Raw genomic sequence first — 23,168 nt, forward strand, 5'->3', positions numbered from 1 at the left:
GTTGACGAGAGGTCACGCTACAAGTTTAATGATAACAAATTAGAAAGGATTCTTTTTGTTGTTGTTATTATTGTTGTTGTTATTATTATTGTTGTTGATGACCGGTTGATCAATTTTGACAAAAGTTACACAAAATGGTAATACCTCCCAAAAACAGGACCCAGAAGAAGCTCTTCTTCAGAAGTTAGCTGGAGGAAAACACCTTAGAAAAACTCAACCATTTGGTGCATTTTTGTTTGTTTGGTTGGTTGTTTTTTTGTTTCCAAAGAAATGTGCGCTTTCCTTCTCTAGGAAAATGTAGCCATTGCTCTTCTTTAGACTAGGCATTTCTAATTTGTTCCGTCTGTCAAAATGGGACTATGAGAGATTTTGGTATAAATTAATCTCTGGCAACGCATAACATACAGTAGGAACGGAAAAAAGACCGTGGCAATGGATGAACAAAAGGACTTCAGTTCATCAGCAACAAAAGCGTTGGGAAAATCGGTTGAATTTCAGAGCACGTCCTCCTCAGCAGAGAGGGCTGGACTAGACCTTGGCCAACCCCCCCAAAAAAACTTGCAGAGCCTCACATGCAACACTTCACTTTCTGCTCTGGAGCTTAGGAAGCAATATGGAAAAAGGAAAAAAAAAACCAAACAAACCCAAACCCATACTCTTTTGCCTTTCTCCTCCCCCCCCCCCCTTTTTTTTTTTTTTTTATGGAAGCTTTCTAACTATTTTAGAACCAGTCATGCAAGAATTACACCATGGAACTAAGCAGCACTTTTAAATAGAGATGACGAGGGGATGATCTGAATTTCTGGAGATATGAAAGAACATGCTTTCTCTGCTTTAAAAGGGTTTTGACCGTGGTGGGAATCATTGTTTTCTACTGGAGATTCTCCTAACCATTTAGATCTGAGGTCAAATCTTTATTTTATAAAGAACAAATGTAAGTATCGCGAGGGGGATATACAGAACCTGAATTCGTTATAAAGGGAAGAGACCTGAACTTCATTGCACGTCTGCGTTTTCCGATTGAAGGAGTGGGTATATGTGAACCTGAGGTCTGTTAGCAGCTCTGTGTCAGGTTCAGGGCTAGGGGCTGTCTCGCCCAGCATCAGACAGAACAGGTCGTCTTGGTAGGGCTCCAGGAACTTCCACTGGCGATCGCGAGGGAAATTTGATTAACAAGGCAGGGGTTTATGAGTTAACACGACAGCTTATATTGGTTAGCTGATTTTATTTGTCTTATGGTAAACTTGTTGGTCTTATGCGTGGTTAGGTGTGAGAACTCTTAATTATCAAGCAGATTGCTAGTAAAAGCAGAGCTATAATATTTAAGTATGCAGAGAGGAAGCTTTTTAGCAGTACCTGGGTACCTTTCGAAGTTGTATAGACATAGGAACAATCATTCACCGGGTTTTAAATTAGCATATGGGAACTAACTCCTGTTGACTCTACATTTTCGAACTGTTTTGTAAAAAAAAATAAAAAGTCGAACTCATATTTTTGAGATTGCCAACGTGGAGGAGTTCATTCACTGTAGTTAATAAATCCGTCTGCTTCTGCTTAGTGGGTCACTTCAAGCAAGCAGCCATCACTTAGCGGGTTATCAAAAATGCAGCCTGATCAAAATATGTATTCCTTTGAGCGGGGGTGATTTGATAAATATTTCATGAGGTTGTCATTATTCTCATCTTGGCCGGGGCAGCAGGGGCAGCTGCGATGTTTCTGGCATAGGCTCAGCCCGACTAAAACGCACACCTTTTTGAGGAGGGGGAGGTGGAGGAGGAGGCGGCCTGCGCCATGCCGCGGCTCTAGGTGCCGCTGCCTCGGGAGTCCGGGAATGGTTGCTACGGCACGGCACAGTCCCGGCCGATGCGAGGTCGGGCCTGGAGCGCGGGACTGCCCCTGCGGCGGGCTAGGCCGGGACACCCGACTCCGGGGAGCAGGCTACCTCCAACCCTGGCGCGGGCCCTCCAGGGCGCCGGTAGGCAGAAAGCGTAGGGACTTATACCATGGTGCTTCTATTTTAGTCCTCCCTCTCACCCACCCACCAAACCACCCACTCACCGAGTAGCATACCTCTCCAAGAACAACTCTAGCCCAGGATTCATGAAATGGGGGAAATAACTTACCATAAAATAGAAGAACAGTTACTTTGTAAGAAATAATATGCTTTTAAACTAAGGCTGATGTAATCGATATGATGCAATGACAGTTGATTAGATTGTTATATTTATTTACATATACAACTCTTGATATAGTAACAGTTTTGTAAATATAGACCATGCCTTTCTAATGATCCTGATTTCAGGAGATAGGTGATCTGAAAGACATGGAAATTCTATCGGGAAAATACTGGCTTAATGTGTTTTGCATGTTTTGAACTGAAAGGTAGATGGAGCCTCCATCCTTTATTAAGTAACTGTCAGCTTACAGTATGCAAATATTATATATGCCTCTGTAGCTTTCAACATCTCTATTCAGCAGCCCCAAATATTTTTAAACATTTTTTATCATAGGTCTCCACAAATAATTATGGAATTTGTTTTTATTGTTCATAATTATGTCCTGTAAATATTAATTACCACATTTAACCTTTTAAATACTGGAGTACATTACTTGTATCTTTAATGTCATATTAGATCATCTGCAGGAAATGTGGCTAGTTATTTCCCTGTTTAATCTAGAGTCAAGCGTTTCAGTAATTTATTCAATGATCTCCAAATGCTGATATAGACAGCACCTCCTGAACACACATGCATTTATCTATTTACATACATTTAACAAACAAGAACAGTGAAAATGTTTAAATTATGATCCTTTGCCTTTTTTGTGACTATTTTTCAGATTTAATCAATGCAGGAAGACCACAGGAAATTACAATCACGACAAGAAACGGTATTTTTATTTTTTTGTTTAATAATAAAAGTCAGCCGATAGAACATGTTCTTTAACAGCATGCAGTGTATCCATGTTAAATTACTGAATGTCGTTTTCTTTTTTCCCCAAGATTTTGAATTCTCCATACTCTGCCTTTTCTTATTTCGTAATTTGAATTTGTATTAGATATCCCTTTGCATACCATATGTTCAACATAACAGAAATATAATCTGCAGTTGCCTGTAGAATTAAATTGTGGTCACAAAAGAAATGATAAGACACTTTTATTAGAAGGCAAGCCAGTCAAGTGACTTACCTGGCTGAAAGGAAAGGGATATTATGCAGGAAATATTTGCCTGGATTGTACTGGTGTGACATGTTTTACATCTATGTGAATTCTATTCTAATTTAGTATGAAAAGAGGATGCATATAATGTTATACAGTTATGTACTTCATAGCAGTTTAAATAGGGTTCCTATGTGTATTTCATACAGAAAATGGGGATACTGGCATTGGAACAAGTCTCTGTAATAATTAAGGAATCATAAGTATTCCTCTTTAAACTAAATAGAGACTGTTTATTCTTAAAAAATCCACAGAGGATGTTTCTTCTTTACATCACAGCCATCTGGAGACCTATAGAAAGATTAGAAAACAAGCATGGCAATCACATACCAATTTAAAGGCCATTAATAGGAATTTATTAGGGAGGCAGGAGGAAAAAAAAAAGTTTGGATTTTGTATCTTCCAATATGTAGATCATTCTAAAGTGATTTTGGAAAATTTAATGTCTGCTGTATAGTTTGGGTTTTGGGGTTTTTTTTTGTAATATTCACAATAAGAAAATATTTTTGTGCAGTCTTACTGGGCACCCCTCGATTTCAAGGCCCTACTAAATGATTGAGAGTTAGAAAAATTAATTGGCAGTATGGCTAATGAACAGCTAGGTTATAATTGTCATGTTGGCTCTTTTGACTTTCTGAGGCTCCAATGATTAATCAACAAAATGTGACAGGTGTATCGCAGTTACTTCTTAAGTCAGTGTGTGAGTAAGGTGGTCTTGAGAACAGAGCTTGATGTTTTAAAGGCATATTTTGCATCTTTGAAACATACTAATTTACAATAAAATGTCTTGCATTTAACTGCAAATACTGTAACATGGTGACATGCTTTAATGCACGCATTGATATGTACATGTGTCTGTGTTAATATGTATTATATATAGAAATATCTATATAAGCATAGACATACACACACATACACAAGGAATACCTGAATTTTCATGCCTCTGACAACGTAATGCATAAATTCACAATCCTATTGTATGTAACACATGCCTAACCACTAATACTGCTGCCTCTAGCTATTGCAAGAAAAAACATCTTTCTGTCTAACCGCCAATTCAGAGAAGCTCATTAGAATTTTACATAATATCAAAATGATCATGTGCCTTTAGATATATCAGATGTCTAATTGTCATCCTTGTTGTGCTTGAACAGCCTGAGAAGTAATGAAGAACCACAATAACAAATAGTGCAGTGTTATAAGAATTCTAACCATTTTATGCCACACTGTATAATCTGAAAAGAGCACTGGCACAATTAGCTCATACATCTCATATATACCAAGCACTGGTGGCAAATTGCAGTGTTTCCTTATACCACAGTGTCTAACATGCATTTAAAAAAATAATGCTCAGTTTCAGAGGCTGATAATTTGAAAGCACAAATGAATGGCTTCATTAGTAATATCACTACTGAATTCACGATTTGGCACATTACTAATGTTTATGTGTTACTTCTTGGTGGCAGTATTAGTTTTGGGCCTTGTCTGATAAATGATATTGCTTTCCCATTTTCATGCTTTTGTAATATTAATCTATTATAAAAAATTGACTGGTTTATATAGTTGTAATTTTACAGTGTAACCACATATTATATATATATTTAAATGCAAATATGTATACACACATGTACTTAGTCCTACACATGTAGGTTCCCCTGTGTACATACAAGCACACATATGCTTTATTATGTGAGCAGGCTATACAGTCAGTGTAGAACAACAAGAATTTCACTTTAACTCCATGCATTAAAATATTTCCCCTTAAAGACAGTAACAATGCAAACAGCTTAATTTACAAAGAAATCTACTTAAATGCAATGAGATGTATTCCCTATAACTAACTGTACAGGAACATAAAGAATAATGTATTATTTTACACCTTAAAAGAATAGTAGCAGCACAAATTTTAAGTAATAATTCCTTTAGAAGCGTGGAGCAGTCCATATTATGTCTGTGCTGAATTTTTCAATATGCATCTTATACCAACCACAGTATGTATGAGCTGTTGAAGTACATTTGTTAATTTCAACAGTAAATATTGTAGATCTCAGTCCAGAGTTTCATTGTATCATGTATAGTCAAGAGACCTTTATTGTTTACACTTTAGGCTTAGAAAAATTCTATACAAATTATAATGTTAAATAATTCAGAGTATAATGTGGGGGAGGGGTGAATTGAGAGACTTAAATCCTAAAACTGTACATAATGAATTCTAACAGTTTAGAAAGACTTGCCTTCATCGATTTCTTGAGTAATGTAAGCATGTATTTCTTCGCTCTAAGTATGAGGTTAATAAAAATAAATAATAAATCAGCATTTATATTAAGGCATTTCACCATTTGCTGCAATGTTCACCTGTGTTGCATTCTAACACCCCCACCCACTGGGAAATGGGGACGGGGGGGAGAGAGAGAGAATAGATGCTATAGAATACACTGGAGACAAGCCGAAGCCTGCTGCTAGCAGCATTCTGAATAAAAGTATAGAGGAAAATGCGTTGCACAGTCATCCTGGTGTAAATACCTGCAAATCACTATAGACACAAAACATGACCGAGCTGTGAAGCCATTAAAAACACATCACAGCAGGGCAAATTGACAATGTAATTACACATTGACTCATTGTGTAACACAGATCTGATCCCCAGTCTCAGACAGCAAGGCCCTACTTTAAGCTATAGCAAAGTACCTCACATCTCTCTGCACAAGCAGAGGCTGCCAAAAGAGAAATGCAGGTAAAGACGTTCTGCAGATCTGAAACACTTTTATCTATCCTTAGAGAGAGAATTCTTCCAGTCTTTGGATATTAGAGCGATCTACACTAGCAAGAAGGAAGGTAAAGGTGGCAGGTGCATTTTCCTGCAGTTGGGAGCAGTAGAGGAGGCAATGTTGGGCTTGGTCCCGGGCTGCTGTTGCTGGCAGGGGCAGATCGCTGATCGCTCATGCATATCAATAACTGTGTGTACTTGAAATTTCTCATGACATCATCATTACCTTGGTCTCCTGCGGTCCAGGACCTCTGACCTTGCCAAGCTGGTCCACATTTTGGGACTGAAAGCCCTCCAATGATACCCCTTTTCTCCTTTCAGACTGGGGGCAGCAGCAAGCCAGCAAGACTGCATCTCCTTCCCAGCTCTAGGAGCCCTGAGAAAGCGAGGATCTTCCCCCCCCTAAAACACACATACATGCAAGATATTTGCAATCAAGCTGCCACCATTTGGTAAAAAGCTCTATACCATGCATAATCTAAAAGGATCAGGAGCTGGATCCTCGAATCATCTTGTCACTTTCTACTGAAATGGGATTTTTTTTTTTCCTCCTTATACTGTGCTGGAAATTGCTGATGGCTTTACATCTTTATAGAGTCTAAAGAGTCTTTTGTGAGACTGAAGCAATTTACAATGTAAAGAGAGGCTTGTGAAGGGATGGATGCTTTTCAGTCTTATCACAGCTTGATGCACCTTAATAGCTGGGTTTATTTTCTGATATTAACAGATGAATTGTTGGCTATCGCTGCCGGAAATTACTGGCTGAAAGAAAAAGTTTGAAATAAACTTTGAAGGCAACAGATCTCTTTTGGATGTTATTAGCTGCGCGCGGGCACACACACATATCAGGTCACAGTTGCATAAAATAATTACTATTTTAAAGCAGCAGTAGTACTCTTGGAGGAAACTACACATCTATCAGAAAAAAAAATCTGGATTCTAGTAAGGAAAATAAAACAACTTTGAGGGAAGCGAGTTGTTATCTTTGGTTATCTAGCTGTATGAGTGTTTTGGTCTTCATAAAGCTAGATAACCGAAAGTAAAAACTCCTTCAAGATCATCGCACACCGTGTGAAAATGAAAGACTACTGCAAGAGACAGTAAAAAAAAATCCAAACCGAGAAAGGTCAGGAATGCTTATTGAATCCAACATTTTTACAGCTAAAGGTGGGAGTGGAGGGAATTAAATGGCATACTTAGTCCAAAATATGAAGTTGTCAGATGCTAAATGCTGGAACGAAGAAATGGTACTGATGGTAAACAGCACATGTGCAACTATTGCTGTTAAATAAATAAATAAAGAGAACTCCAGACCAGTTAATGTTTAACTGGGCTGAGACAATTTTTTTCTTTTAGAAAGCTATTTGGAAATGCTGTTTCATTTTGCAAAATGATTCATTGCAATGAAATGGCTTTAAAACCAAAGCTGGTAGTTGGTTAGGATGAAGACGATGGTTGTTGTTGGTGGTGATGATACAGTGTGGACTGAACTGGGAAAAAAATCAGTCTGCATTCATCTTAGACAAAGCATTGAGGGGGTTATTTCAAATAATATGAAACCAGACTTTCAAAAAAGTTTACACTGAAGTGTAGGCAAGCTTAAAAATTTATATCTACTGAGAACTCAGTGGAGCTGCACAAGGATGAAAATAGTGATGGCTGATTTTTATTCTTCTATTCAAAATGTGAGCACAGATGCTTCTCTGTTCTGAGAAGGTTTCCTTGAGGAGGCTATTGAAGCAGAAAGATGTGATGGAGATGAGATCACCTCCCCTCTTGTCAAAGTGTTAAAAATGTTCTGTGTCTTACTCTGCACCTAGCATTGGAAATGAAAGTGACATTTACTCCAAAAATCCACGTGTGTGCCTCCTCTCTTTTTGTTTAGGGGTGATCAGATCTATCCAGGAAACAGCTCTGGCATCCCAAACTGAAATAATTAGGATGTATATAGACCTGACAGAAATGGAAAGGGGGTGGGGAAGCTGATGGTCTGTCTTGCCTAATTGATTCCGTTAAACAGTGTGCAGGAGATGTGAACGGCTGGGCGCTCCCATTCCCACGCTCGGGGCAAGTGGCAATTCCATGCCCCGGCAGCCTGTGACAGACAGCCCTGCTGGGGACTGGAGGATGAAAAAAAACATCAAGTGCACTATACCATACTCATCTCCATCGCCTCCGTAAGTGGAGGCATTTCCCAGCCACAGCCATCTGCAAGCTCCCAAGTGAGAACACCAACTGCTCTGTGGCTGCACACTGTCTCTTTCTGTTAATTCTGCTATCTCAGTACAAGCTCCTCGGGAGCAAGTTTCACTTTTCTTCTGTGGCCCAAGTCTTGCAGATGATTTAGGAGAGGCAAGGCAGAGGCAAGGCAACTCAGGAGGTGCAGCTATGGAGACTGTACCTCTCTTCCCTGATGGAAAAAATAGCAGACATCATGTGTTGATCTTGCAAACATCTCATGATTTTTAATAAACACTTGTTTGGATGCTATTCATCTTTATAATTATTGCAGTTTAGGCACCTTTTACAGTGAAATCAAGCAGGATTAATTTTAAGGGTTAACATTTTCCTTTGAACTTGACCTAAACATCTTTCCAGAGGCACATTAGTGTATAATGCCATCTTGGAAATTGAACACCTCTAAGGTAGATTAAAATAAGATCAGAGATAAGGGAACAATTCTCAACATTCTTCATAAATTAAAGGGCTAACCTTGTACAGGCTGGGGTTTTTTGTTTGTTTGTGGTTTTGGTGTTTGGTTTTTTAAATTTTTACTTTGGAATAGGACAGCTCACATAAAATATTGTTTGGGGGTTTATAATGGAAATATTTACCTTTACGTCACATACTCTGAGAGGAACGAAGCAGAGAACCATCACACAGGTCCTAGAAACACCACATGCATTGTTGATTTAAAATAAAGAATTAGCCTCCAGAGTAATATCTTCCCTGTAGTTCCAAATATATTCTATAGGATTTTCAGTCTAAAGGGCTTACTCGGTGACTTTTTTACTGAGATTCAGCTAGTACCCCAGCCAAACTGTATTTACATAAATTCTCACTTTAGCTGCTGTACACGTGCCAAAGTTTTACTACTGTAGTGACCGAGAAGCCCCTTGTTTATTTACATTTGAAGCACTGTTTGTGCGACCAGTCTTACATTGTTGAGTGCCTGTATGCCTTTCATTTACTGAGTGTCCAGGGGTGCTATTTACCTAGAGCCATTGTCTACTACAATTAACATTTACATTACAAAGTATGTGGTTTTCGTTCTCAAAGAGCTTAAATTAAGGCAATAAGCTGTTTTCTGGGGAAACCTATTGTTTACTTAGGCATTCAATTGAGTCAATTTATTTAAGCTTTTGCTTGTGCTTTGGTCTTTTATGTAAATTTGTTAAGAAAAACAACCAGGAAAAATATCGATATTATAATCGTGTTAGCCATTGTAATATTAAATTTATTTGTACCTTATTGACGTATCATGACTATCAATTAATTAAATACATTTGATATTATTATTATTATTATTATTCCTCCATTGCTTAAAAGCAAAACGTCCCATTTCTTTCCCCTTTTGTCCTGCAAATCTGACTTGGGAAAAGAGAGCATGTTAAAATGTAGTAGCATGCCCTCCAAGTTTATGCTTGCCTCACGTAGCAAATAATGTTCTATAAAATTATCTATCTGTAAAATGCTGTTTCCTTAAAGCTTGTAAAAAAAACAATCAAACAATATAAAACTTTAAATAAAAAGAAGTGTAAATATTAGTTGAGCAGTCCTTTGAAGGCTAGTTTTAGCACTGGGAAAAAGCAGATCAAGTTTATTCAGCATACCACTCCATTGTAAAACAGTTGGAGTGAAGTTGCAGGTTGCGTGAGTATGCATGTTAACTAGTAGGAACCCAGGCTTATTCTTTGTGAAAAGGGAGCAGCAGATTGCTCTGCAAGGCCAATGTTAAAAAGGCAGCTGAATTTAACACCATCTGGAAGAAAAGATCCCTTTACAACTTTCTCACACCATCAGACAAAACTGGTGTCTCTTGTTCTGGGCCCTTGTCTATGCAACCATACAATACCGAGCCATTATACTTTTGCTGAGAGAAAATTTGAGAACACAGTATGGGTAACCAGTGAATGACCAAGTTTCATTGTGCCTGCTTAAGTCAATTGAAATCTAGGTCTAGAGCTATGAATGGCAGTATTGTTTTCCTCACCGGGGCTGTACTAAATGTCAGCACAGTGTAAAGAAAAACTTGAAATCTGCAAATAACTTACCAGATCTCAATTATAATATTTTCCCACACTAGAACTAATATCATTGCTAAGGTCTACAATGCCCAAAAAACAAAAAGAATCAGAGAAAAATTAGTTCATTTAGAAGTTATTTTAGTCAGATAAACTTTTTAATTTTCTTATGGGAACTTGAATTCAGCATGTAGAGCTGGCTTATCATTTCCTGAGTTCAAGTTACAAACCTGTTTCTTATGTAATTAAGAAAATAAACTGTGTCAGCAAGCTTGTATCTTGCAACTATTCCAACTCTAGCTTGGGACTGATAAAATGTAAATAAGTGTACTCCATATTACATGGGTTGCTTCTGAGTTGAGCCTAGAGAAAGATTTCCCCTTGAATATTTAGAAGAAATAAGGCTGAAGTTGATAAACAAAGTAATGGGTAATATATTTCTGTAGGTGTTGACGAAATCTATTAATACATCTCAGTGTAGATCCAGGTACCAGAAGAAATGTTTCCAGTTCTCTCAGTTTTTATTACCCTTTTTTTTCCCTGCTTGATAATAGTTTCTATTATAAGTGCTATTCAGTTTAGTACTCTATTTAGCATTCATATATCAATTGGCATTGTTCACAATGCAGACTTAAGAAATAGAAACAGTCCAAATGCATTACGAGTTAGTTATATATTTTATTAGAATGTTTGTGTTTTTAATCTAATTGACTGTGATTTTGTTAGTTGCATAAAATATCATACAGTTCTTCGCCATAAAAGTGAAAAAAATTGAGTAACTATGCTTTTGATGAATACATCTGTGCCAATTACATTACCTAGTAAACTTCTAAGCAGGAACAATATCTGCAGCATTTGACATTTGTAATTCTATTGTGTAATACTGACAGAGACCACTCAAGAGTGGTTTGTGAAAAGATGTTAGAAAAATCGTATTTTCTTAATTTCTTATGTAACAAATTGTAAGAACAATAATAGCAATTAGAATAATCCAGACTTGAAGTACAAAGAGCAGAATGACACTAACACACATTTAAATTCCATTCATGGCAGGTAGAAAGAAAAGTCAAAACTCTGTAAACCTTCTGTAAGCCATAGTGCTAGTGGAGCCATTGCACTGACAGTAACAAAAGCTGATTATTGTACAAAATATGGCAGTTAGGGAAACTATATTTACCAGTCCAGAAATGGGTTGTATGAATGGACATATTCATGAGCGCAGCTACCCCTTCCTAAAGTTGCCATTAATATGCATTAACATAGAAGAAATTCATTATTTGTTTCAATTAAAATTGAAATATTTCAATTCCAATATGTGAAATATTTCATTTTATAAACAATGTGAGTGTGCTGTCTTTTAAGGCAGATCTGGCCTTTCCTGTGTGAATTAGAAATTGTTTTCTCATTTCTATTGGCTAGCTCCAGAAGGGAGGGTGAAGTAGCAGTCCCACAGAGACACAATGAAAAAGTCCATTTAGATTTTTAAAATGCACAACACTTTCATAGATTGCACACCATGGGATAAGCACATTATTTAGTCCTTACCTCCTTCATTATTTTAATTTAGAGGAAAAAAAATTGTCGGACTGTCCTGGGTTTGGCTAGGATAAAGCTAATTTTCAGCAGAAGCTGGGATAAGACACAGCGAGGACAGGTGACCCAAACTAGCCAAAGGAGGTATTCCATACCATGTGACATCATGCTCAGTATAGAAGGGGGGTGCTAGTCGGGGAGGGGCGGGGCGGCTCCAGGACGTGTGGCTTGGGGACAGTCCAGCTTCGGGACGAGTCTGAGCATGCGGTCTGAGATGTACGGTAGTTGGGTGAGAAACTACATTGTGTATCACCAGTTTTGTATATATTCTGTTAAGTACTGTTGTTGTTGTTTCCCTCTCCCTTTGCTGTCCCAGTAAACTGTCCTTATCCCAACCCACGAGGCTATTGCCTTTGTCTTCCCATTCTCCAACCCATCCCACCGGGTGAGGGAGGGGGGGTGAGCAAGCAGCTGCGTGGTGCTCCCCTGCCAGCTGGGGCTAAACCACAACAGTCCTTTTTGGCGCCCAACATGGGGCATGAAGGGCTGTGATAACAACAGATCTGATCCGAGCGTGTTGAAACAAAGTTGTTATAAGTATTTATTGTATTATTTTAAGCAGCCGTTGGTCACAATGGTGTTTTGTTTGGTCATGTGACTGTGGTATCTAAACCCTTACTTGCTGTATGTACTCCTTGCGATGCTGTTTATCACCTCTGGGAGAGGGTCCCGGATTCTCATTTTGCTGTACTGTGTAATATCAACTTATCATACGATAACATCACTGGTCATGAGGTTAAGTTGGTATTTGTATGGGGCTTTGCTGTCATGCCCGTACCTTGGGTGACATCTTTTTGAATTGATTAATAATCGCACCCAATCTATGGGAAAGACGGGGGGGATACTTTCTCCCACTCTTTCACCCCCCTTTTCCCCTTCAGGCTAGTCACAGCAGCTTTTGAGAATTTTGAATATCGTTGTATCGTTGGGATGTTCAAGCCAGCATGTTCCTATTATTATGTCTTCTGAATGTGTTTCAAACCTTGTTCAGGGTTACAAAAAATTGTTTTAAGAATACCACCCAGGGATCTTCCCCAAGGCTGAACAGTCAGGGCTGGCATGGCACGTGGGAGAGTATGGGCAGGTATCTAGAGAACCTCTCACCCCCAATAGTTTGGAACTTCACTCCTGAACAACTACAGGACCCTGATAAAGTGATGGAATGTTAAAAGGGAAATGCTGTGGCTATTCCAAGGAGGCACAACTTACTGCACTGTGCTGGGCCCTGGCCACTATCTATCAAACACTGCTTGATATTAGGCAGCGCCATCAAGGGGAAGAGAGGGAGAACAGACCCACCGGCAGGACAGGCACTGCGGCTAGCCCAGCTCCCGCAACAGATATGGCAGCTAGTTCAACCCCCACGACAGGCACTGTGGCCACTCAAACCCCTGTGACAGGGAGCGCAGGTGAACCAAAAAAACCGACCCGTAGCAGTATCAGTCGCCCCTATACACAAGAAGAAATACACAAGGAAATCGGTTGGCTTAGTGAGGGATGATGATGAACTGGGACCATCACGAGAACAAGAAGAGCCAGAATGAGAGGTAATCACCCGATCCCTGTCCCTGAATTACCTGTGAGATATGAGAAAAGATTTCAGCCACCATCCAGGTGAGCACATCGTTACCTGGCTGCTCTGATGCTGGGATAACTGGGCCAGTAGCCTGGAACAGGACGGTAGAGAAGCCAAGCAGCTGGGATCCCTGTCTAGGGAAGGGGGCATTGACAAGGCGATTGTGAAAAAGACACAGGCCCTCGGCCTCTGGAGGCGACTCCTGTCAAGCGTGAGGGAAAGGTATCCCTTCAGTGAAGATGTTGAATGTCATCCAGGCAAGTGGACCACCATGGAGAGAGGTATCCAGTACCTAAGGGAATTAGCCATGTGAGAGATGGTTTATTATGACCCGGACAATGCACAGTTACCCACAGACCCTGATGAAGTCCAGTGCACATGACCCATGTGGCAAAAGTTTGTACAGAGTGCACCATCATTGTACACCAAATCACTGGCCGTAATAGACTGGAAAAGTGAAGAGGCACCAACGGTTGATGAAGTGGCTGGACGACTCTGGCAATATAAAGAGAGTCTCCCTCCCTCATCTTGGCTGTGGAGAAACTGTCCTGGGAGTTCCAGCAATTCAGAGAGGGTATGTCCTACTCCCCACCTGTACGGACCAGTGTCTCAGCTATTGGGAGTAAGCGTTCCTCTGCTCAGGAGAGAGGATATAGAGGGTACACACCATGAGGCACCCTGTGGTTTTACCTGTGTGACCACGGAGAGGACACGAGGAAGTGGGATGGAAAGCCTACCTCGATCCTACAGGCACGAGTATACGAGTTGCATGGCAAAACAGTCACAAAAGGGGATTCTTCCAGGAAACATGCCACTCCTGTTTCCAGTGGGCAGTCCCCCAGGCCAAGTGGAAAGCCTACTCATACGTATGATCCTCCTGAAGGGACTTCTAAGTCCTTTTTGCAAGAGGTGAGTAGTGACTATGATGAACAGGATTAGAGGGGCCCTGCCTCCAGCCAGGTGGAGGAAAGGGACTGTGTGGATCCAATGGCCTGGCACATCAGATCCACAAAAGTATAAGGCTCTAGTGGACACTGGTGCACAGTGTACTTTAATGCCATCGAGCCATGAAGGGGCAGAACCCATGTGTATTTCTGGAGTGACAGGGGATCCCAACAGCTGACTGTACTGGAGGATGAAGTGAGTCTAACTGGGAATGAGTGGGAAAAACACCCCATTGTTACTGGCCCAGAGGCTCCATGTATTCCTGGCATAGACTACCTCCAGAGAGGGTATTTCAAGGACCCAAAAGGGTACCAGTGGGCTTTTGGCATAGCTGCCTTGGAGATGGAGGAAATCGAACAGTTTACCTTTCCCGGTCTCTCAGAGGACCCTTCTGTTGTGGGGTTGCTCAGGGTCGAAGAACAACAGGTGCCAATTGCTACCACAACGGTGCACCGGTGGCAATATTGCACCAACCAAGACTCCCTGGTTCCCATCCGTAAGCTGATTCATCAACTGGAGAGCCAATGGGCAATCAGCAGAACCCGCTCACCCTTTAACAGTCCCATATGGCCAGTGCAGAAGTCTAATGGAGAGTGGAGGCTGACAGTAGACTATCGTGGCCTGAATGGAGTCATGCTTCTGCTGAGTGCTGCTGTGCCAGACATGCTAGAACTTCAATATGAACTGGAGTCAAAGGCAGCCAAGTGGGATGCCACAATTGATATAGCTAATGCATTTTTCTCAACTCCTTTGGCGGCAGAGTGCAGGCCACAATTTGCTTTCACTTGGAGGGGTGTCCAGTACACCTGGAAGCGACTGCCCCAGGGGTGGAAACACAGCCCCACCATTTGCCATGGACTGATCCAGGCTGCATTGGAACAGGGTGAAGCCCCAGAGCACCTGCAATACATTGATGACATCATTGTATGGGGCAACACAGCAGCAGAAGTCTCTGAGAAAGGGAAGAAAATAGTCCAAATCCTTCTGAAAGCTGGTTTCACCATAAAATGAAGTAAGGTGAAGGGATCTGCACAGGAGATCCAGTTTTTAGGAATAAAATGGTGAGAAGGGCGTGGTCAGATCCCAATGGATGTGATCAACAAAATAGCAGCCATGTCTCCACCGACCAACAAAAAGGAAAAACAGGCTTTCTTAGGCGTTGTGGGTTTCTGGTGAATGCACATTCCAAATTAGTCTCACTGTAAGCCCTCTCTACCATGTATCCCAGAAGAAGAAAGATTTCAAATGGGGCTCTGAGCAACGACAAGCCTTTGAACAAATTAAACAAGAAATAGTTCATGCCGTAGCTCTTGGGCCAGTCTGAGCAGGACCAGATGTAAAGAATGTGCTGTACACCGCAGCCGGGGAGAATGACCCTACCTGGAGTCTCTGGCAGGAAGCACCAGGGGAGACTCGAGGTCGACCCCTGGGGTTTTGGAGTCAGGGATACAGAGGATCTGAGGCCCTCAATACTCCAACAGAAAAAAGAGATATTGGCAGCATATGAAGGGGTTCAAGCTGCTTCAGAAGTGATTGGCACTGAAGCACAGCTCTTCCTGGCACCTTAACTGCCAGTGCTGGGCTGGATGTTCAAAGAGAGGGCTCCTTCTACACATCATGCAATCAATGCTACGTGGACTAAGTGGGATGCACTGATTACACAGCGGGCTCGAATAGGAAGCCCCAATCGTCCAGGAATTCTGGAAGTGATCACAGACTGGCCAGAAGGCAAAGATTTCAGAATGTCACCAGAGGAGGAGATGAGACATGCTGAAGAAGCCCCACCATATAACAAATTGCCAGAGAATGAGAAGCAATATTCCCTGTTCACTGATGGGTCCTGTCGCATTGTGGGAAAGCATCGGAGGTGGAAGGCTGCTGTATGGAGTCCTACACGAAGAGTTGCAGAAACTGCTGAAGGAGATGGTGAATTGAGCCAGTTTGCAGAGGTGAAAGTCATCCAGCTGGGTCTAGACATTGCTGAATGAGAAAAGTGGCCAATGCTCTACCTCTATACTGACTCGCGGATGGTGGCCAATGCCCTGTGGGCAATGCCCTGGGTATGACACCTCAGGCCATCAAGGAAGAGATGCAACATGTAGATGGGCCCATGATCGAGGGGTGGACTTGACCATGGATGCCATCTCACAGGTCATCCATGAATGTGAAACATGCTCTGCAATCAAGCAAGCCAAGCGGTTAAAGCCTGTCTGGTATGGAGGACGATGGCTAAAATATAAATACGGGGAAGCATGGCTGATTGATTACATCACACTCCCACAAACCCGCCAAGGCAAGCGCTATGTTCTTACAATGGTGGAAGCAACCACCGGATGGCTGGAAACATATCCCGTGCCCCATGCCACTGCCCGGAACACTATCCTGGGCCTTGAGAAGCAAGTTCTGTGGTGACATGGCACCCCAGAAAGAATTGAGTCAGACAACGGGACTCATTTTCGGAACACCCTCATAGACACCTGGGCCGAAGAGCATGGTATTGAGTGGGTATATCACATCCCCTATTGTGCACCAGCCCCCAGGAAAATCGAACGATACAATGGACTGCTAAAGACTACCCTGAGAGCAATGGGTGTTGGGACCCTCAAACATTGGGACACACATTTAGCAAAGGCCACCTGGTTAGTTAACACCAGGTGGGTCTACCCATTGAGCTGGCCCTGTCCAATCAAAACTTCCATGCCCTGTAGAAGGAGATAAAGTCCCCATAGTACGTATGAAGAATATGCTAGGGAAGGCAGTCTGGGTTAGCCCTGCCTCAGACAAATCAAACCCATCCCTGGGATTGCTTTTGCTCAAGGACCTGGGTGCACCTGGTGGGTAATACGGAAGGATGGGGAAGTCCGATGTGTACCTCAAGGGGATCTGATTTTAGGTGAGAATAGCCAATAAATTAAATTGTCTGTTAATTGCAAAATAACCCTGTCATTGTACGTTATCATTGCCACAATTACTATATGCTGTATCAATGGTATTACAGTAAGAATCACCCACATTAATGAAGGATGAATGCTGGGACGATTGAACTAGAACTAGCCTTAGCAATTGGCACCCACTGACTTCTTTCAAATCAACATCTTCAACCCACAGACTGCGAGCATGAACCACCCCAGATACACAGCCGCCAGTTCTGGATGCAGCATGCAACAGTCCAACAGTACACATCATCACTCCTGCCCTGAGAGACTGTTATGACAGATGTAGCCAGAAGTCATGGACTAAATGAACTCAATGGACATTTTAGAGGGAAGGTCCATAGACTAAGGGAATGATATCTGCATGTATATATATTTTTATATATCTCAAAGACAGGGAAAATGCTGGTGATTAATTGGGAAGTGTAGGATCTGAGCATGACGTAGATGGTATAGAACAAGGGGTGGATAATGTCCTGGGTTCGGCTAGGATAGAGTTAATTTTCACCAGAAGCTGGGAGGGGACACAGCCAGGACAGGTGACCCAAACTAGCCAAAGGTTGTATTCCATACCATGTGACATCATGCTCAGTATAGAAGGGGGATAGTCGGGGAGGGGCAGGGTGGCTCCAGGACACATGGCTCTGGGACCTTCAGGACAGGTCTGAGCGTGTGGTCTGAGTTGTATGGTCGTTGGGTGAGAAACTGCATTGTGTATCACCAGTTTTGTGTATATTCTGTTAAGTACTGTTGTTGTTATTTCCCTCTCCCTTTGCTGTCCCAGTAAACTGTCCTTATCCCAACCCAGGAGGCTATTGCCTTTGTCTTCCCATTCTCCTCCCCATCCCAACAGGTGAGGGGGGGTGGTGAGTGAGCAGCCGTGTGGTGCTCAGCTGCTGGCTGGGGCTAAACCACGACACGGACTTCCGACAATTAAATTTCCCCACTAAATGGTAAATGCATGAAATAAAAATGAATACATTTTTATGGACCTTTCTGGGAGGGAACGGGAAAGGAGAAGGAGAAAGGAGCCCTTTGGCTTTTCAGTTGTCTACTAACAATAATATAGTAATTAGCTATATATACACATACATGTATATATAGACCTATACATTTATAGTGTGTGGTGTAAAGCAAGTGTGAAAATTACCTGCAAGGGTCAAAGTCTAATCTGGATGAAATTGTGCTATTAGCTTTGCTGGGAGCAGGACCAAGTCTCATACCAGAGTGTTGTCTAGTAGATTTATATACATACATATAGTAGGAGAAAGGGAGTGGGGTATTCAGTCTGTGTCATTAAAGGTAATGCAATTTTCCCCCTAATTCAATGTGATTAAGACTAAGCTATTAATGAGCCAAATCTTGCAGTTCTTGTTCTTAGAACTGGCACTGAAAGAAAGATTGGATTCGTGGTTGTCCACTCCCATATTTGTTGAAGACAGTGTGATTTGCTTTTGGATCAGATGGAGAATAGGTCAATAAAATAGCTAACATTAGTCTTCATAGTTTTGGGGTTTGATCTTGTGTCATATCTGACAGTATTAACTGGGGAAATCTATTATTAAAGTGTAGCTTGCCCCAAGGAAGGGGCTCTGGCCCTGTTCCCCCAATCTGTTGTCTACAGTGGACAAACACATGGGGCAGGGGAGAAGAAAGAAAGATTCTTTGGGACCCCAATGAAGGAAAGGCCCTGTGCTTTGGCTCTGTAGAGTCCACACATGAGTGTTCCATTCGAGAAAATGAGGAAGCCGTGGGCAGTACTGGCAGGGGACTTGCGCCTGCCACCCTTCCACCCCAGCTCGCCCAGCATGGGGCCTGGCCACCTTTGGCAAGCTTGAGGGTTACCCAGGCTGCTGACCTCCCAGGGAGGGGGAACTTCACCCTTAACAGCTTTTCCAACTGAATTCAACCAGAGATGAGCCGAAACCTTGGCATTTGAACCTGCTTATTACCCTGGTCACCTCATCCTGTAGCACGGGACGTACCCCCGCAGGACTGAAGACAACCCCCACAACCTCTCACCGCCAAGGGCCGCTGCTCTGCCATGATGGTAGTCCGCTACCGGTGGACCGTTGTGCACCTCCCGCAACTGGGGCGCTGATTAGTGTTTCCCAGGAGACCAGCGGCTGCGGCAGGGCTCTCCCAGGCGCTGCTGGGCCAAGTTAGTTGTGCTGGGGATCACCCTCCCTCACGTTCCTGTGACTGCTGACCTTTTTTCCCACCATAGTCTTATATATAGTTATGTGAATATGTATTTAGCTTATATACTTATATATAGTTATATACACTTGCAATTAATAATTAAGGCTTTTCTCTCTGTTGGGCTACAAAGTGTGCATTATTAATTACAACTATTAATTTTTGTTAGTGATTATTATTAATTAGCACTTCCTTTACTAAGAAGCACTCATTTGTGTCCACAGGCTCACATGAACAAGCTATAAAAGCAGAGTCCTCTCCTACCAGGTATCATATTGCAAAGTAATTGAGTTATTATTATACTGATTTGTCATTATGTCAAGTGCTTTCATTTGCATGTGGAAAGCTCCTCCTGTGAATAAAGTGAAAAGTCTCCAGGCGGGCGACCATCTCTCGGCTTGAGGGTTGTCTTGCGGCCCCTCGCCTGGTGCACCTCGCTGCCCGGGCGTGGGGACCGCATGAATAGCGCACTGGGTGAGAAACCTGCGGCCGTTAACGGTACCAGCATGTCTTTGTGCAAATTTGTGGCATTGCAACGTGGCGATGGGGGGGGGGCAGGGGGCGCTGGGAGTCACTCCCTGCCCCCCTTCCCTCCTCACGCCAACCGGGTCTTGGGGAGTGAGGTGGGTTGACCCTGGCTGAGGGCCAGGTGCTCACCAGAGCCGCTCTATCACTCCCCTCCTGCATTAGACAGGGGAGAAAAAGTACAATGAAAAGCTTATGGGTCGAGATAAGGACAGGGAGAGATCACTCACTAATTATCATCACGAGCAGAACAGACTGAACTTAGAGAGAAAATTCATCTAATTTATTACCAAGCAAAACAGAGTAGAGGAAAGAGAAATAAAATCAAACCTTAAAACACCTCCCCCCACCCCTCCCATCTTCCCGGGCTCAAATTCACTCCCGGCTTCAACCTCCTCCCCCCTCAGTGGCACAGGGGGATGGGGAATGGGGGTTAGGGTCAGTTCATCACACACTGTTTCTGCCGCTTCTTCTTCCTCAGGGGGAGGACTCCTCTCATCATTCCCCTGCTCCAGCATGGAGTCCCTCCCACGGGAGAAAGTCCTTCACAAACTTCTCCAGCATGGAGTCCTTCCCACGGGCTACAGTCCTTCATGAACTGCTCCAGCGTGGGTCTCTCCCACAGGGTGCAGACCTTCAGGAGCAGACTGCTCCAGCGTGGGGTCCCCCACGGGATCACAAGTCCTGCCAGCAAACCTGCTCTGGCGTGGGATCCTCTCTCCACGGGTCCACAGGTCCTGCCAGGAGCTTGCTCCAGCGTGGGCTTCCCACGGGGCCACAGCCTCCTTCAGGTGCCTCCACCTGCTCTGGCATGGGGTCCTCCACGGGCTGCAGGTGGAATCTCTACACCCCCTCATCCTTTCTCCATGGGCTGCAGGGGGACAGCCTGCTTCACCATGGTCTTCACCACAGGCTTCAGGAGGATCTCTGCTCCGGTGCCTGGAGTACCTCCTCCCCCTCCTTCTGCACTGACCTTGGTGTCTGCAGAGTTTCTTACATCTTCTCCCTCATCTCTCCGGCTGCAAAAACACACTCTCTAGCTGTTTTTCTCTTTCTTAAATATGTTATCACAGAGGCACTGATTGGCTTGGCCTTGGCCAGCGGCAGGTCTGTCTTGGAGCTGGCTGGCATTGGCTCTATCAGACACAGGGGAAGCTTCTAGCAGCTTCTCACAGAAGGCACCCCTGTAGCTCCCCCCCCCCCACTACCAAAACCTTGCCATGCAAACCCAACACAGGGAGTTACCTCCTGACCAGTGTGTTGTCAGAAGGCTAAGCTCTGCCCTCTCCGTAGAAAGAAGTTGACCAGAGGTTGTTTATAAAAAAATTATGGGTCTTAAGTACTTACTAAAGGCAGTTAATAACATCATGCATGGACTTTTAAACTTGTTGTGAATTCCAGAAAGGATTAGAGAGAAATCATGCTGTGTGCAGCTAATGATACCGTCTTAACTCTTCAAATCTTTAAGGTGGAGCTAAATCCACCTTGGTATGGTGCACGGCTGCTTTTCTTTTTGCCTGCATGGAGGCCAAGGAAGACGAGGAGTAAGGGCAAGTACAATACAAGGACACCTGGTCAGACAGGGATGCTCCTTCTCAGTTCCAGGTGCCTGCTATTGCCAGTGTTCTATCAACAGTCAGGGCAAAGTTGCTTTTCTAAAATGCACCTTAATGACTAATGTTGCCTTCCCAGTATCAAAGCCTTGCTAAGTTTTTTCTTTCATAGGTAAACAGCAGCAGTTACAACAGATCTCAGAATTGCTCTTTCCTAGGGCTCTGCTATAGGCTGATAGTGAGTGCTAATTTTCCCATGATAGACTGTTTTGCTTTAATTAACTCTGAAGCAATATTTGATACAATGGAAATGCTGCTGGTTCTTCACTGCATCGGTAGTAGATTTCCAGTGTCTTATAAGAAGTAGCATTTTGAAAATGATTTTTTGCTACCCCAACCATTTGTAATGTTATTCATTTTTACATCTATAACCTCTTGCCTTTTTTTTTTGTTTGTTTGTTTGCTTGTTTTTTGCATCTGGGCTACACCTAAATAGAGGTATTTGTAAAATAATTTATAGTAGAATGGTAAACACACACATATTTAATGTAGACATAATCACGGGATGCATAGAGGTGAGAGCAAAATCGAGGTTGTTCCTCCAGGTGTAGGTGGTTTCTTGCCTGTTGTGAGAACATCTTTTTCAGTTCCTTGAGCTCTTACAAAAATCTGAGGCATGTAACATTGGAAGGTAATGATGACCTGATATTTATTCACTTATCCTAAATACTGATTATTTAAATATCTGTGCTAAAGTACAATGTGATAAGAACACAGATCATCTTAATTTGCTTCATGTTTTGTAGACTATTATGGCTTTGATGATGCTGAAAACCATGTGAGTAAGGTCACAGTAGCGAGCAGGATCACCAGCCTCCTCTGATACAGAAACTAAGGAAACTGCCAATATAAACGATTTAGGTAAGGAACCACCTTCTGTTTAGCCTTTCCACTTCCAGTTTGTGCATCAGTATGGAGAAAATAGAAACTAGGTCAAAAGGAACTTCATAAATGAATGACTATGAGAAATTATCAGTAATTTGTCTTGTTTAAAATCTAAGAAGAGTTGTTTGGGAAAAAGAAATGTCCCATGCTTTGGGTCAAAGCTTGGTCAGTCTATTTTTGGACTTGAATAGTACCAGCATTTGGCCCTTTCTAAAGAACCTGTATGGTCTGATCAGGATCATTTTAATTCCAAAATAAACTCTGTGCAAAGACAAAGTGGCATACAGTTGTTTTTTAAAATCAGAATTTTTAAGAGATGTCTTTTCAAATAATTTACATTTATTCTGTTACTAATGTCAGTTCTCTGAAAGGGACATTAACATAAAAATACTCCACGTCATTGTCATGTAGGAAACAAGAGTTTGGGGTGTTATAAAATAATATAATTATCATGATAGTATTGGTAATAGTTTAATGTAATTGGAATCTAACACAATAACCTTGTATGAGAAAGCTGAAGTCAGTAACAGAAAACCTGCACAATAAGGATAGAATGTACATGAGTGATTTCTCACCTCAGCAGCAGCTGTGGTACATCAAAAAATGTAAAATTAACTCTCTTTTGTATAAATATATTGTCTTTAGCTGTTTTCTGTCACAGAAAGCAATTT

General features: G+C 42.2%; 1 long non-coding RNA gene across 2 annotated transcripts; it reads left to right on the forward strand.

The window, feature by feature from the left end:
* The first annotated feature begins 633 nt into the window (after nucleotides 1–633).
* On the forward strand, nucleotides 634–22,662 carry LOC142599254 (uncharacterized). Of its 2 annotated transcripts, none has more exons than XR_012832883.1 (3): nucleotides 634–934; nucleotides 2,839–2,889; nucleotides 22,359–22,662. It is a non-coding gene; the product is annotated as an uncharacterized LOC142599254 (long non-coding RNA). The 2 variants fall into 2 exon arrangements; XR_012832884.1 differs by lacking the exon at nucleotides 22,359–22,662 and adding an exon at nucleotides 6,306–6,771.
* The last annotated feature ends 506 nt before the right edge of the window (nucleotides 22,663–23,168 follow it).

Source organism: Balearica regulorum, chromosome W, assembly GCF_011004875.1.
Source record: "Balearica regulorum gibbericeps isolate bBalReg1 chromosome W, bBalReg1.pri, whole genome shotgun sequence".
NCBI lineage: Eukaryota > Metazoa > Chordata > Aves > Gruiformes > Gruidae > Balearica > Balearica regulorum.